This window comes from Carettochelys insculpta, chromosome 5, assembly GCF_033958435.1.
Source record: "Carettochelys insculpta isolate YL-2023 chromosome 5, ASM3395843v1, whole genome shotgun sequence".
In the NCBI taxonomy this organism is placed as follows: Eukaryota; Metazoa; Chordata; order Testudines; family Carettochelyidae; genus Carettochelys; species Carettochelys insculpta.
In genome coordinates, this window is record NC_134141.1 from 34,720,626 (window position 1) to 34,736,877 (window position 16,252).

General features: G+C 45.4%; 1 long non-coding RNA gene across 1 annotated transcript; it reads left to right on the plus strand.

Moving 5' to 3' along the window:
* Positions 1 to 5,036: 5,036 nt before the first annotated feature.
* LOC142013050 (uncharacterized) lies at positions 5,037 to 15,011 on the plus strand. The gene is made up of 3 exons (XR_012645531.1): positions 5,037 to 5,172; positions 10,864 to 11,008; positions 14,931 to 15,011. It is a non-coding gene; the product is annotated as an uncharacterized LOC142013050 (long non-coding RNA).
* Positions 15,012 to 16,252: the final 1,241 nt, after the last annotated feature.

The following is a 16,252-nucleotide window of genomic DNA, read 5'->3' on the forward strand; positions in this document are numbered from 1 at the left end:
AAGCACTTAGTCACACACTAAGAAAAGAAAAAGCACAAAATTTCTAAGTTGCTTCCAGTCCAGAGAGCCCAGTTACTTACCCTTGATCAACTAGCATCTCAGCTCATACACCAGGGCTGGGCAAAATACAGCCTACTGGCCAGATCTGGCCCACCAAGCCACCAGATCCAGCCTGCAGATGCTCAGAAAAGCAACTGTGGGGCCCTATTTGTCTTTGAGCAGTTGTAAGCCTTGGAGATGTGGAGGGGAGGGGCTTCACATGCTGCTTCCCCTGGCCCCCCTAAACAATCCTATTGGCTGGTTTAATCAATGAGAAATGCCTATTTTGAAGCAGACTGCAAGAGAAACACCTCTTCCCTCAGGCTTGTGGCTACACCCAAGCAGACCAAGCACTAAACACAAGGAAATATGTCAAATACAATTTCAGCATAAACTGAACTAATATTACTTTGAAAATACAAGAAAAAAAAGTTAATATACAGGAAATAGACACTTCTCATAAAAAAGAATTTTATTTTATTTTTGCAAGCAATGTGGCCAAAACAAAGACATCTGCAGGCACATTCCACAAACCCTAAATTCTGCCAAGAAACAATAACAACAGATTATAAGGGATGGACATCAGGGACATCCCAAGATTACTATTTGATGTAATTTTAGCCTGATTTCTCTTAATTGTTATTATGCTCATTAACAGCTGAAACCTGGAAATACCAGCAAAGTTGATAATCTAGTGGAACTTAAAAAAATATTTCTGAAATGGAGCAGAAGTGTCATTTTTGTTTTTAAAGAGTTAGTGTCCATGAAAAAAGAATGATTTCATTTCCTGCCCGGCCCAGGCAATGAACCGCAACCCTCACATGAAAGAACAAAAGCATAAGTCTATCTCCACATCCATTCCAATCATCAGTTTCTCTCTAAGGTTTCCAATTAATATCAGTGGAAGTAGTCAGGGGAGTGATGGTGAGTTTTGCCCCTCAAAATTCTTTAATTCCAAGATCAGAAACCTGGAGCTTTAGTCACAAAACTTTCAAACCAATTTTGATGAATGAGTAAACAGCATTGTGATGGTTAGTTGCCCCGCACAAGTATAGAAAGGGTTAAAAACAGCCCTGGGAGACGGCTGTATCAGCAGCCAATCAGGAGGGAGAATTGCAGCAGCCAATCACAGCCCAGGAGGGCTGAAAAAAAGAGATTGCTGGCTAGGGTGAAGACACTCCTGATCCAGCCCTGGAGATCGATGGACCCAGCTGCCTACTACAGTTGGGTACCATAGACCAGGGACGAGCAAACTTTGTCAGGCCCCACCTTTTTGTCCCTGCAATTGGCTGGCCCTCCCCAACTGGTCTAATAACATCCAGACCAATGGCACTTCCACTTATGTTCATATAAAGAAAGCCTTTCAGACTGTATAAGAAATAAGTATGTAGACTGTAAAAACTTTATGAACCAGTATACGAATGTGAATATACATACATAAAAACAGTAACATATTTCAAAAATTTTGATGAGATCAAAAGTGCCCACTCTCCAGCTTGGGGAAAACAAAAACCAATAGCTCCCTGCTGGTTAAAGACCCAGTGCCCTCATCTCCCACCTCTCCAGCCCTCCTGGGCAAAATTAAACAAAAGAACAAAACAAATGATCAACAAAATTGCACTTTAAAAAAGCCTGAACTCTCTGGGGAAGCTGAACAAAGGGACTGTCCTGGTAAAAGCTTCCCCCCCACCTCTGCTACATTTGCCTCCCAGCTTGTTCAGGCTGGGAGACTGGAAATGACTTCAGCCCTCCCAGGGAACACTGGGCCCACAGCGGGCAGGAGGGCTGGCAGCACAGGTCAGCCTAGCCCAGAGAGGCTGTGGGTAGGCTGCAGAGGCCCCCATCGAGGTTAGGGAATACTGGAAATGAAGCGTCTCTCTTCCATAGGCAGATGGAGGAAGGCAGGCAGGCAGCGCTGCACAGGGCAGTACTGCTGAGCTGAGGAAGGCTGCAGGGAGGCAGCGGAGGGCTTCCATTGCGGGAGGCAGCCGATTGTGCTATGCTCCCCTTTTGAAATTTTGCGCCCCTCAAGGGGGCACACGATCCAATTTGTACACCCATGCCACAGACAGAACAGTGCTGGGGAAAGGCAGGGTGAGCCAAGGGAACACTGGCCAGGCACATCCCAGGCTACAGGCACTCAGACAAGGCCTGAGGGTACTAGGGTGGCAGAAAGGCTGCCTGGGCAATAGAAGACAGCAGGTCCAAGCCATCATCAATGATGACTGACCATTTGGGATTCCCTGGGAGGGGCTGACCACAAGTGTGGGGCACTGTGACAAGGCAGTATGCTGAGAGAAATGTTCCATGGTCAGGGAGGGATGTGGGTCCTGGTATAAGATGGAGAATAAACTGATAGGTAACAGCAGCCATAAAAGGGAGCTCCAAAGCCTAGCGGAGCTAATGCCCATGTGCCCAAAAGGGGACACCGTGGTGGTGAGTTATGCCCATTACAAAACATAAAGAAAATATTAAATAAAGACAGACACTGTAGCCCAGTTCTCCATTACATTGCTTTTATGCTGATGTTAAGTCCTTTTACTCCAGTGAAGTTAAACCGATGTAAACCCATGGAGCGTCAGGCACATCACTGTCTAAAGGCACAATTGAAGAATGACTGGGACAAGTTTTATAGCGTTACTCTTTTCATCTTGAACAGCAGTACATGTATATTTGAATTCATCGTGGCATATTATTAAAGTGATGTTTTTCTTTATAGATTTAATGGGATCTCATTCTAACCTCACATACAGGCTGCATTCAGACAGAAAAAATATTAGGGGTAGCTAAAATCATTAATACTTTTATTTTGAATTCAGGTGCAGGCAAATATTTTCCATTCTGCCTACCACAGAAAAACAAACAATTGGCCTGGATATAAAAGCAGAAAACCGCTTATTATGGCCTTCAAATTCTTTTAATGCTATGATCCAAGTGTGTTAAAAGCACCGAAAATACTCATCCTTACCACCTGTTCCGGAAAAATATGTACATGCTAATTTTTTTCTTAAATGTATAGAGAGTTTTATTATGGATTACAGAGGGTTCTTTTCAAGCATGTTTCATATTACACGTGGATGGAAACAAGGACGATAAAAAATTCCCCAGTGCTACTAACACATTTTTCTGTTCCAGTTTCTGCTCAGCCCACATTAAGCCTAATGGTCTTTATAAACCTTCAAAGATTTGTAGAAAGAGATGCAATCCACTGAGTTGTAAGCAACACGTGTAAACAGCAGTTTGTTCAACTCGAACGCGCTTTCAACTACGCCAAAAACAAGAGTTTGCATTTGGAAAGGAATGTGTCTTATTATCCAAGCTCATATGCAATACAAAGAGATTTCGTAGTGTACAAGGAGAATGCAGAATGCCTCAATTTCTCCATGTTTTGCCTTTAAAGATACAAATTTAAGGAGATGAGGAAACTGAGTTCAGACATTTTATTTTTAAAAGGCAGCCATAGAAACATATTGCTATAGTATGTGAAGACCTTTAGTGAAATATAGATCTGCAGGTTTGGGCAATAAAGCAGAACTCACTCATATTGCTCTGGATCCTGGCTGTTGCCTGTAGAATATACGTAAAATGTCCATCTGTTATAAATAAAACCAGTAGAAACCTGTTAATTCATAAATTCTTATCAAATGTATTATGGTAGTCCCTAGAAGTCCTGTCTGAGATTAGTACCTCATTGTGCTGTACTATACAGACATACAGTAAGCAACAGTCACTGTCTTGAATCTAAACAGACAAGAAAAAGTGTTGGACAAGGGAAGTATTATCGTTCCCATTTTACAAAAGGAGGAAATGGGGGGGATTAAATGATATGTCCGAGATTACACAGGAATCCTCTATCAAACCAAGCAACTGAACCCAGATCTCCTGCACTCCACCACAGTACTATGTTTCAGTGGCTGAATTTTAGAGAAAGTTAAACCAGTAGATCATGTTATTGCAATTAAAGACCCAATAGCCTTAACCTGCTTCTATAATTAAAATGGTTAGTTGGACTAAACAAGTAATGATTGACAGATGAACTCACACAGTCATATGAAAGGGGAGAAGATGAAAATCATAAGACAATGCAGCTTATTTATTTTATCATATATAATTTAAAACAATTTTCCTTACTTGTATGCCAATATGGCATATGTAGATATATATATTTCATAGAGCTTTTGGAAAAGACTGAAGGCATTTTTCTGTAGATGATGGACTCATGTTAAAAGCAGTTTCTTTTGTCGTTGACTCATTGAGCAATTCAATCCAGATGAATTAATTTATACATGACTTTTTAAAAAATGCTGCTAAGTATATTATACCATTGAAAGATTAATTCACTCAGAGTTTCATGAGCTTATATGGAGGTTTTTCTCTTAATTAAGTCTAAGGGGGAGGAAAAATAAATTCATAGCAAATGTTTAATACCTAATATCCACATTTCTGCAAGATTTCAACATTTCTTTATTAAGAAATTTTATAAAGCCTTGCTCTCTCCTTTCTTTTTGTTTTTATATCCTTGCGAAACACATCCCTCAGATCTCTCCAGTATTTCAGGCCTCTCTCAAGCACTTCACCTTGGCTGATTCCAGCTCCCACTCCCTTGAAACCGCAGTCTTGTTTTCACATCCTGCTACTTATTTCAGCACCAACCCTCCCTTTCCAAGGCATCTTCAGTGACCCCCATCACTCTCAGGAAGACATGCTTATTGTTTCCCTGATCCTCCAGAAGGTACATACTAACTGACTCAGATAAGTGAACAATGCAGCTGCTATTACAAAGAACTCAGACTTCTGTGCCTCAGTTGGGGAAGCAGACAAAGAAGAGTCCACCCTTCATTCAGCAAGGGCTCTGAGTCATCAACTTCATAGCAGAATAGTTTTAAAATAACACAGATCCCATACTTTCATTTGATCTTTTAGAATGACTTCCACTGCTCCAGGGATAGGACTGAACCCCTAGATTTTCAACAACTCCCAAAGTCTGAAGAATGAGAGCCCGCTCCGTAGCCTAAACATGTGGCCAGGAGGCTTCTCTGCTTCTGTCTGGGAAGCAGTATTCTCTAGTAACAACTAAAGCAGGGACTCAAGACGATTCTTGGTTCTGCCACTAACTCCACTCTATGATGAGAGGTAAGTCACTTGGCTTCTTTCTTCCCTAATGCAGCTGTTTTGTATACACTGAAGAGTTTCAATGCTTCCTGTGCAGTGTAGTGAGGGAGGGTATGAGTCTGATGGATGAGCTAGGGCAGCACTGAAATCTATCAGAGGACTCCACTCACCAAGATCCTGACTGGGGGAGAAATCCAGCCACACTGACTGGCTGGGAAGCTCTACTTAAACCCAAAGGAGGTACAGAAATTTGTCCAAGCAAAGATCGGAATCCCTGGACAGCTAACCATACAGACCTGCCTGTCTCCTGAGCACAGCCTCCCTGCCTGTTTCTCCTGTCCTCCTTAACCCAGAGCTCCTCTGTTCCCAGGTCCTGTTTTCCTGCCTCATTCCTGATCCCTACTCCCATGCCCTACCCTGATGCAGATACTGGATTTGACTCCTGGCTTGGCATCTTCCCCTGGCTCTGACCTTTGGTTTGGAATCCAGTACTGACCCTAAGTCTGACCTCAGCTCCAGTTTCAGACGCCTGATTCTAACCAAGAGACCCAGCTTCCCATGCCCACTCACTCCTTCTGCTGGAGCTGCCAAAATCCTCATTCTTCAGCTACATATTTGCTGTACCATGTTTATTTCTTGTCCATCTCCTCCTTTTCACCACCTCATGACAGATACAGTAATTTCCTGTAATATCCTGGAAAGCTCATAGTATAGTATGCACATATTATTATGGGCCAGGGTTATAGGTGTCCTCCCTGGAGGGAGATGTGACAGACATATGACCTGGGAGTTTAAAAACCTATACTGAAAATGTGCCAGACGTGTCCTTTTGGGAGGAACATGCATTATGTAGATTTCCCAGGGAATATCTGGGAAGAATTCGATACAAGTTTTCCAACTCCAGCTATATAAAATCCCATTTTTTGAAGCTGTGTTTGAGGAGAAGAATCATTGTCTGCTGATTACCTGATACAGAAGGCCAAGATCAAGGACCAAGCTATGTAAAGAAATGACTTATCTGTCCAGCTGTTGTTCTGGTTCCATATCTAAGACAGTCATGAACTTGTAACCACAGGGAATATACACAGTTGTGGGTTCTGAAGGATTAAATTTACCAGAGCCCCAGATTGTAGTTGAAGGGTGACCTCTGGCAAGCTCTCTACAAGGTGTGTAAGAACTTTAAATCTTCCCTACATGTTTTCTCTGTACTGCAACTTCCTTAAGAATAAATATAGTTGGTTAGAAAGAGTTGGTGGTAACTTAAAACTGTGATAATACACTAGTCATGTCCCTCTAGGCAAAAGAGCAGACTGGTCTTTTAGGGTACAGGTTCACTGCCGTAGAAGACCTGCAGCATGCCTGCATGTTGCCCCACTAAGCTGACTTTTACTCTTTCCTAGGGTCTCAGAGACCAGGCCCCAGCCAGAGCCAGAATATCTATATTGCCATTTTTAATCTCACAGGTCCATTGATAAAAGCTCAGAGACCTGCTGACCCTTTTTTTCTTTTGTTGTGTTGTTGTTGTTTTGTTTTGCGGTGGAGATGTTCTCTTAGTCTGGCATGGAGATGTCAAAGTTTAAGGCAGGGAGAATTATTTTGGACTACAACTTCTTTAAAAGAGACACTATATAAAATAAAGTTACAGTGCATTATACTGTGGTATAGCACACATCTTCAGAAAATCTGTTTATATCATTATCGTTCTGCCACATCCCCTGAAGCCTGGAATGTTAGCATTTATTGGCCTCACAGAAAAACTAACTCAATTTAAGAAAAATCAGTACTTGTTTCTGTGTTGGTACTTACCTCAGCAGCCCCAGCCACAGGATTGGCTGGGGCCAGGAGCAGGAAGATGGAGGAGTACCAGCTCCTCTTTTAATTTTTTTATACAAAAAAGGCACTGAGAAAAATACTGTCATCCACCCTCGAAAGTGAAAGAGAAGCAAGAACATCCCAAGATACAACCTCTCTCTGCCTCAGTTTGGTATTTATGTTGCGCATCTGCTTGTAATGAATTCTGTGAAAAGCTAAGCAAATAATTTACGTGTGTGAGGGTGCTCAGAAGAGTAGGCCTTTAGTCGGCATCTTGAACACTGTTTTCCTATGGTTCAGCCAGTGCTAAGAATACTGTCAGCACTTAAATGATAATAAAAGATATTCTAGAGGATAGTTTTAGACAAAAAAAATAGAGCTTTTCTTAGTTTATGTATTAATTAGGAGTTCTCTTATATAACAAATGATGGCAAAGTGTCAGGAATCAGGTCCCACTGGCTTGTTACTGAAGAACAAAATATTATTTACTTCCTTAACAGCCTTCAAGAGCACAACACAGAAAAAAAGCAATTAATTCAGGTTTGTAGTCTCAGAGGGCAGCGGTGTTAGTCCGTATCACCTTAAATATTACCAAATTTATTATTAGGCAATGGGCTTTCATGGGTAAGATTTGTATTTGCAGTTATGTAACTAGGGCAAGCGCTATATGGTGGTATAGAAAAGATGATGATGGAAGCAGGAGCCATAATGTTTATGTAAAAAAAAGGAAACAAACATTATTAGGAGTTAGTCCAAGCTGTGTTCTTGGAGCATACACCCCTCTAGCTATGGATGGATGTTCTGCAAAGAAAAATAACCCAACTACAGCATGTGAAGCTTGCCATCTACTGAGGAAAGTGCAGCATAGCAACGCCTGAGACAAAAAGAAAAGTCCCTGAAAACATAGTGCAAATGTGGCACCTCACAGTCCTATGGACTCTCTGGATGTCGAGGCCCTAAAGATCTCATAGGTTATGTCTAGACTGCTGGGTTTTGTTGACAAAAATCACCTTTTTCTCAACAAAACCCAGAGAGTCTCCAGATTGTAAAGCACAATCCGTTGACAGGAAGTTAACAGTATGGAGCGCTGTTGTTGGCAGCCGTACCCTGCTCGCCATGAGGAAGAACACCCCTGTTGAGAGAGATCTGTCAGCAAAATGCAGGTCTGGACATTCTGATGGGTCTTCTCTCAACAGAAAAGGCCTCTGGGATGCCATGCATGTCCCCTGGTGGACACCCTGTCCGCAGCAATCAGTGCTCTACGGCTCCTGCCTCCGACACTGCTGGAAGCCACAGGGAGCCCAGGGAACCCTGTGCAGGAAGCTGAAAGCGCAGGAGCAGCAGAGCTACAGGCTGCAGCCCCCATATCCTCACAGCACCTTTATTCTAGAGCTCCAACAGGGCGCCCAAGACTCCTCTGGGCCCTCAAAGGGGCAACTTCAGGGCTCCCAGAACCCACCCTAGGGGTCCAAGAGGTGGGTCCCTTCCTGGAGCAGGGCAGAAATCCAGGCCTGGCTGGACTTTTGGGCATAGGAGGAGATCCTACAAGACCTCAAAGCCTGCTACAGAAATAAATGTTTATAGCTGGATGGCCAATCCCCTCACCCAACAGGGCCACCCCCGCCACAGCCTGGAGTAAGCGTGGGCAAAAATAAAAGAACTCTGCCGTGGCCCGGGATGCAGTGAGATGCTCAGGCAGAATCCCCATCTTGCCCGTACTACTGGGATCTCTGGGGTGGTGGCGGGGGATGCCTCACCTCCTGGGCTGAGCCTCAACTCAGGGCTGGAGGCCCTCTCATGGAGCAGGAGGACCAGCCAACAGAGGGCCAACCCCCACAGGAGCCAGACTCAGAGAGCAGCAGCCTCATCATTGACCTGGTCCCCGGCAACATGCATCACACACCACAGGGCAGGAGGCAGGTGCAGACAGGGAGGAGACTGAGCATCACTCGGCCGGGACCTCACACTGCAGTCTCAGCACACGGAGCCATGTGCAGCAGTAGTGTGAGCCACCCAGACCCTGCAGACAGCCCTCAGGCATGAGTACCATTCTGCTGCCAGGCTCATAAATAAAAGGTGAGGAAGTCATTTGGAGGCACTTGGAGGAGGGGAAAGTGATCAGGAATAGTCAGCATGGATTCATGAAGGGCAAGTCATGCCTGACCAATCTGATTAGTTTCTACGGTGAGATAACTGGCTCTGTGGATAGGGGAAAAAAAAATCAATGGATGTGATTTATCTTGACTTAGCAAAGCTTTTGATACGGTCTCCCACAATATGCTTGTCAGCAAGTTAAAGGAATATGGGCTGGATAAATGGACGGTAAGATGGATAGAAAGCTGGCTAGAAGGTTGGGCCCAGCGGGTAGTGATCAACGGCTCGATGTTGGGATGGCGGTCGGTTTCTAGTAGAGTGCCCCAAGGTTCAGTTCTGGGTCCTGTTCTGTTCAACATACTTATCAATGATCTGGATGAGGGGTTGGATTGCACCCTCAGCAAGTTTGCAGATGACGCTAAGCTAGGAGGAGTGGTAGATACGCTGGAGGGTAGGGATAGGGTCCAGAGTGACTTAGACAAATTGGAAGACTGGGCTGCAAGAAATCTGATGAGGTTCAATAAGGAAAAGTGCAGAGTCCTGCGCTTGGGCCAGAAGAATCCCAAGCATTGTTACAGGCTGGGGTCCGACTGGCTCAGTAGTAGTTCTGCAGAAAGGGACCTGGGAGTTGCAGTGGACGAGAAGCTGGACATGAGTCAACGGTGTGCCATTGTAGCCAAGAAGGCTTATGGCATATTAGGTTGCATCAAGAGGAGCGTTGCCAGTAGATGCAAAGAAGTGATTGTTCCTCTTTATTCAGCTTTGGTGAGGCCGCATCTGGATTACTGTGTCCAGGTCTGGGCGCCCCAGTTATAGGAAGGATGTGGATACACTGGAGAGAGTCCAGCGGAGGGCGACCAAAATAATTAGGGGGCTGGAGCATATGACTTATGAAGAAAGGTAGAGGAAATTGGGACTGTTTAGCCTGCAGAAGAGAAGACTGAGGGGGGACTTGATAACAGCTTTCAACTTACTGAAGGGAGGTTGCAAAGAGGCTGGAGAGAGGCTGTTCACAGTGGTCACGGATGGCAGAACATGGAACAATGGTCTCAAGTTGCAGTTGGAAAGGTCCAGATTGAACATTAGGAAAAACTTTTTCACTAGGAGGGTGGTGAAGCATTGGAATGGTCTACCCATGGAAGTAGTGGAATCTCCATCCATGGATGTGTTTAAGTCTCACCTCGAAAAACTCCTGGCTGGGCTGATCTGATGGGTTTGGTCCTGCTTAGAGCAGGGGGCTGGACTTGATGGCTTTTTTAGGTCTCTTCCAACTCTATTGTTCTATGATTCTATGATTCATGGGAGGCTGGAGGAGCCTCAGACCCCAAGGCGGGGGATGGCCCTCCGAGCACCTGCCATGGCTGGAATCAGGCGAGCCACAAGGGCACCAGCCTGATCCCAGACACACTGAGGAGTGTGGCACACAGGCATGCCCGCAGCCATGAGGCAGCACCCACAGGCACCACTGCAAGCCACAGGTGTGTGAATGGGCCTTAGGGAGAGCTATGCTGCTCCCAGTTCACCTGCTGCCCATGGGGGACCCTTCTTTGGCTGTAGACCTCCCTTGGCTGCTTGCCTATCAAGTGGGGTTGGGGGGAGCTGCAGCAGTCAGCACAGTCCCTGAGGCACCACAGAGTCCCTGTGCAGCAGGGCCCACTGTGCAGGTCACACATGGCTCTGCTCCCTGGACATCCCCATCCCTTGGCCCAAGGCATAGTGGTTGCTGCTCAAAGTTGGGGGGGCACGGCCTCAGGGGCTGCATTGCATAAATGACTCACTGTCTCTCCCTCCTTGTGTTCCACACAGCTGGACCTGCACCGACTGAAGGCCGGGTCATGCCTCCCACACCACCAGGCTGCCCCCAGAGCAGGAACTGCCACTGGAAGATGCATGAGGAGCTGATGCAGCAGCACATCACAGTGCTCTGGGACATCCAGCATCCCAGTCCCAGGTCTGGGAGGACACTCACTGAATTGTTCCCTGCTGGGGTCCTGCGGTCTGGTATATGGCTTCATCAGCATGAGGGGGTAGGGCACGTCTCCCATGAAGCAGACTGGCATCTGCTTGTCCCCATGCGTACCTTCATAGATCTAGTAACCATCCCAGATATACAACCAGGTCTGTTATCTGAAGCCAGAAACCGAGACACCACAGAATATGCTCCAAGGACAAAGTCAGGGATATGTACCTTAATGTGCTTAAAACCATCCTAGGACACTTCAAGGAGTAGATAGCATCATGGAATGGGTCACCCAAAGAGCCCACTTCAATATAGAAATAAAATCATTCCTACCACTTGAGTAAAAGTGCAACTGCTTTCACTTCTAGATACTTGAGTACAATCCAGATGTGACGTGTGTGTGCACGCATGTGCGCTTTAACTCAAGTAGCTTTCCACAGAGACACCAGTGACTTGTACTTAAGTACATTCCCCGCCCCCATGCAGCTGCACTTTTACTCAAGTAACTTTTGGGGTGCTTTTTCCACCTCTGTTCGAAAGAAATAGTTCCTGAACCCCTCCCCTGCCCCCTTCCGGTCTTCAAAACAACCCTCAAGCCTCTCCGAGCTCACCATCAGAAGCAAGCTCTCACAGACTAGGACATACCAACTCAAAGCAGCACCATAGGCTGCCGGAACTGAAACAAAACCAGCAGATGTATCACCACTACAAGAATCAATGGCTGTCACGACTCACTTTTCAAGATCCATGGATCCTACACATGTCTATCACAACAGTTGTTGAACCTCATCCAGTGTATTAAATGCACCAACAGCAACAATCTGAGCAAAATCCAATCAATATAGTCTGAGTTGAACTCAGAGGAAAAAAAAAATCAAAAAACCAAAACACCCTGTACAGGTGAACAGCTCTCTCACTCAGTTACTTGCTCTGTTCTTTGTTGACAAAATTTCTCTGTAACATACATGACATGCCCTGCATTCCCCAGTTTTACTTCTCTTAGTAGCACTGACATGTTTCTCAGCTTCAGTTATTTTTTCATCTCCTGTGCAAGAACCCCTGTGGCCTGTTTCATTTACTTCACAGAGAACAAAATTATTTTTTCCCAGGGATTTCACAGTTGTTTGTGTTGATAAGGGGGAGGAAAGGTCCCATCAGCCATCAGTGTGCCTTGGAGTGCAGAGTCATTCTTTTCTGTGAAATGTTTTGCTTGTGGAGTTGCTGCATTGCTTTTCTCGCCTTTCCTTCTTTGTACAAACTTTGTTTTTGTTTTGTTTTTTTAAAAAAACACACACACTTCCTGCCTTACAACCCAGCCGAATTACTTAATCATAGAATCATAGAACACTAGGACCAGAAGGGGCCTCGAGAGGCCATCGAGTCCAGTCCCCTGCCCCAACGGCAGGACCGACCACTATCTACACCATCCCTGATAGACATCTATCTAATCTGTTCTTAAATATCTCCAGCGAGGGAGATTCCACAACCTCCCTTGGCAACTTATTCCCGTACTTGACCACCCTGATAGTTAGGAACTTTTTCCTAATGTCCAACCTAAACTTCCCTTGCTGCAGCTTAAGTCCATTGCCTCTTGTTCTCTCCTCAGAGGCCAAGAAGAACAAGTTTTCTCCCTCCTCCTTATGACACCCTTTAAAATATCTGAAAACCGCTATCATATCCCCCCCCCAATCTTCTTTTTTCCAAGCTAAACAAGCCCAATTCTTTCAGCCTTTCTTCATAAGTCATGTTCTCCAGACCTTTTATCATTCTAGTTGCTCTTCTCTGGACCTTCTCTAATTTCTCCACATCTTTCTTGAATTGGGGTGCCCAGAACTGGACACAATATTCCAGCTGAGGCCTAACCAGCGCAGAGTAGAGCGGTAGAATGATTTCTCGTGTCTTGTTCACAACACACCTGCTAATGCATCCCAGAATCATGTTTGCTTTTTTTGCAACAGCATCACACTGTTGACTCATATTTAACTTGTGATCTACTAGAACCCCTAGATCCCTTTCTGCTGTACTCCTTCCTAGACAGTCTTTTCCCATTCTGTATGTGTGAAACAGATTATTCCTTCCTAAGTGCAGCACCTTACATTTATCTTTATTAAACTTCATCCTGTTTACTTCAGACCATTTATCCAATTTATCTAGATCATTCTAAATTATGACCCTATCCTCCAAGGTAGTTGCAACCCCTCCCAGCTTGGTATCATCTGCAAACTTAATAAGCGTACTTTCTATGCCAATATCCAAATCATTAATGAAGATATTGAACAGAACTGGTCCCAAAACAGACCCCTGCGGAACCCCACTTGTTATGCTTTTCCAGCAGGATTGAGCACCATTAACAACTACTCTCTGGGTATGATTAGGGTATGATCCCTTCAAATGACTGGCAAGTCAGTGTGTGCCAGGTATATCCAGCTGCACATTGGCTGGGTAGACCTGCTACTTCTGGCATTCAGAATAGACAGAGTTTAAAAGGCAACAGTTTTTCACGTTGAGGAGCTGGGTTTAGATTTGGTTTGTATCACAATAATTCAGTAAGAATTAGTAAGAAGAAGGGGCCTCCGGCAGAAGGACTTCCTTCCAGAAGACACCCCACCCCCGGGGGCCGCACTTCTAAACGGCGTTTTGGAGTCTGGAAGACTGGTCTTCCGGACTCCAAATCACGTGACCATATGCTAATGAGGCACGGGGAATTTGCATCCACACCTCATTAGCATGTTTCGGACCATGTATTACCATGCCACTTTCGAAGAAAGTGGCCTGTGTAGAGACGGCCAGTGTGATGCCAAAACTGCAAATATAGATATCTTAATGAACCCACTGTTTAGCATGTCTGTCAGTGTTCAGAGGCCACTGTGAAGTTCTCATGGTGTTTTACTAAAGCAGCTTTCTATTAGCTGGAACACACAGACATACAGTACATAGAAGGATTTACTCAAGCAGAATAACTTCTGAGATATACTGGGGTTAATGTGTCCACACAGTTAACTACTAGCACGGCTTTCTCTCTGTTACTATATGTTTTAACAGTGGCTGGACATACCTGCCTTGTCTTTGCTTTTCTGCAGCAAATCTGTTAAAACTCTTATCTACACACATACACTGTCCTGCAGTCGTGAAAGGGATCAACGAGGCCTAATACTGATCCTATTATTTGCACCCTCAGGAGTATAATAGAAGATAAGAAAAAACAGAAGATGCCCTCAGATTTAAACAAAGAAAAGTAACACAGACTATGCTTAAGCACCTAAATGTAATCAGATGCCCCATTTTATTCAAAAGGCCAAGCAGATTCGCTTCTGTTAACCCAGAGTGATTTAGATGTTTTTATGTATCAGTATCTGAGTAGTGTAGCATGGTGTGTCCTACCTAACCCACACCCAATGTATATTCTTATGAGGCAAATTCTTGCACTTCAAGGTGGCTGAAGGTGGGGGGAATAGAGGGAGTGATACAAATCTCAGTGGTTTGAGCATTGGCCTGCTAAACCCAGGGTTGTGTGCTCAGCCCTTGAGGGGGGCCATTTAGGGATCTGGGACAAATAGATTTTAAAAAAAATCTGTCAGGGATGGTGATAGGTCTTGCTGTGAGGTCAGGGGACTGGATTCGATGGCCTCTGAAGGTCCCTTCCAGTTCTATGAGATGGGTAAGATGCTGGCCAGTACAATGGAAATAATTTGATGATCGGGATGAGAAGTACTTCAGCCTCCCTTCTACACCTTTAAACACAAAGGTATTCTCTTGCACTTGTAAATGCTGTGTATCAGTCTATTTCAGCAAGACAGTAATGTTATTCATTGGACAAACTGGCTAACACTGTTGAATCGTACTTTGAATCTCGTTTTGTAAAGGCACCTTCAGCTGCAGCAGAATCTAAAATAACATGTGATCTTTCTTTAAGAGGAGAATGTTCTGGCGCAGCATCTGGAGAGCTCTCTGAAGCACATCGGGGTGTGATAAATAAAACAGAATACTGGATGAGGTAATACTTTAAATACCTATTTCCTTAATAAAAACAACAGCCTACATCTGCTGCATGGAAGTGAGTCTCATTGAAATTAAAAACTGGGCATATAACATCACAAAGACAAGACTGTTTGAATAGCACAGCATACAGAGCAAACTTATTAACTGACCCCAGCAGAAGCTTTAAACTCCAGCTGGGATTTTCAGTGTGGCCCCAGACAGACAAGCATCCAACTCCTACTGAAAGTTTCCAAAACCCCAGGCTCCGCCATTGATCATTCAGAAACCATCTGCCACGCTTTCAGACATATACTGCTGGTCCTTTTCGGCTGTCAGTAACGGAACAAGATTTTTTTGGTTTTTGTACAAAGTAGTAAGAAGTGCTCCCAGCAACACAAAACATGCTTGGGGTGCCCCTTAGTGAAGTGTCATTCACCACAGAAATCTGGATCCAGACTTCCTCCCAGTTTGGGAAGGCTCAGACCACACTTTGGAGTGCATGGACCTGGGATGTGTGTTCCAGGCCTGTTCTAATTCAGGCATAGGGGTCAACACCCTGATTTCCCAGGGGGTGCGCCATCCAAGGCCATATTCCCACTCCATCCCTTCTCTCAGTATCCCCTGCATCTTTCTGCTCCCTCTCCCCAGGGCACACATAGGTGTCTGGTGCCTCCTCATACTCAGAGGACACATTCTAAAGGGGAGGTCACGTTCCCACCAAAAACCCTTCCCCCACACCTAGCCCTAGCCCTACCTGGCGTGTTCTCTGCTAGGGAGACAGAAGCTCTGACTTCCCTCTCTCCCCCCCACACGCCCCCCGCCCCCAGCATGTTCTGCAGCTCTCCCTGGCAGGAGGGAGTCTGGATGAGGAGTCACTTCTAATACCAGCCACTCCTGCAGTCTGAGAGCCCCAGGAGGAGGAGGAGCATTTGCCAGACACCTGCCAGGGAGGAGGCAGGGCTTTGGTTTGCTATCCACGGTGCCCACCACCCAATCTTGGGTGGGAAGAGGAATCCACCTCCCGAGCCAGGTTCTCGCAAGCAGCACCAGCCTGCCACTTTCCAGAGCAGTGTCCCAGCCACCAGAAGGGGCTGTTCCCACCCCTTCCACTCCTCAGCCTCCAGTACAGGCATTATCCAGCTCTGCTCTCACCCCACCTCATTCCACCCTCTCTCCCTCCCTTCCCCGTGCCCTCTGCATGCCATCAACAGCTGATGGTGGCAGGAAGGAGGGGCTGGGTGGGAGCAGGACAAGCTG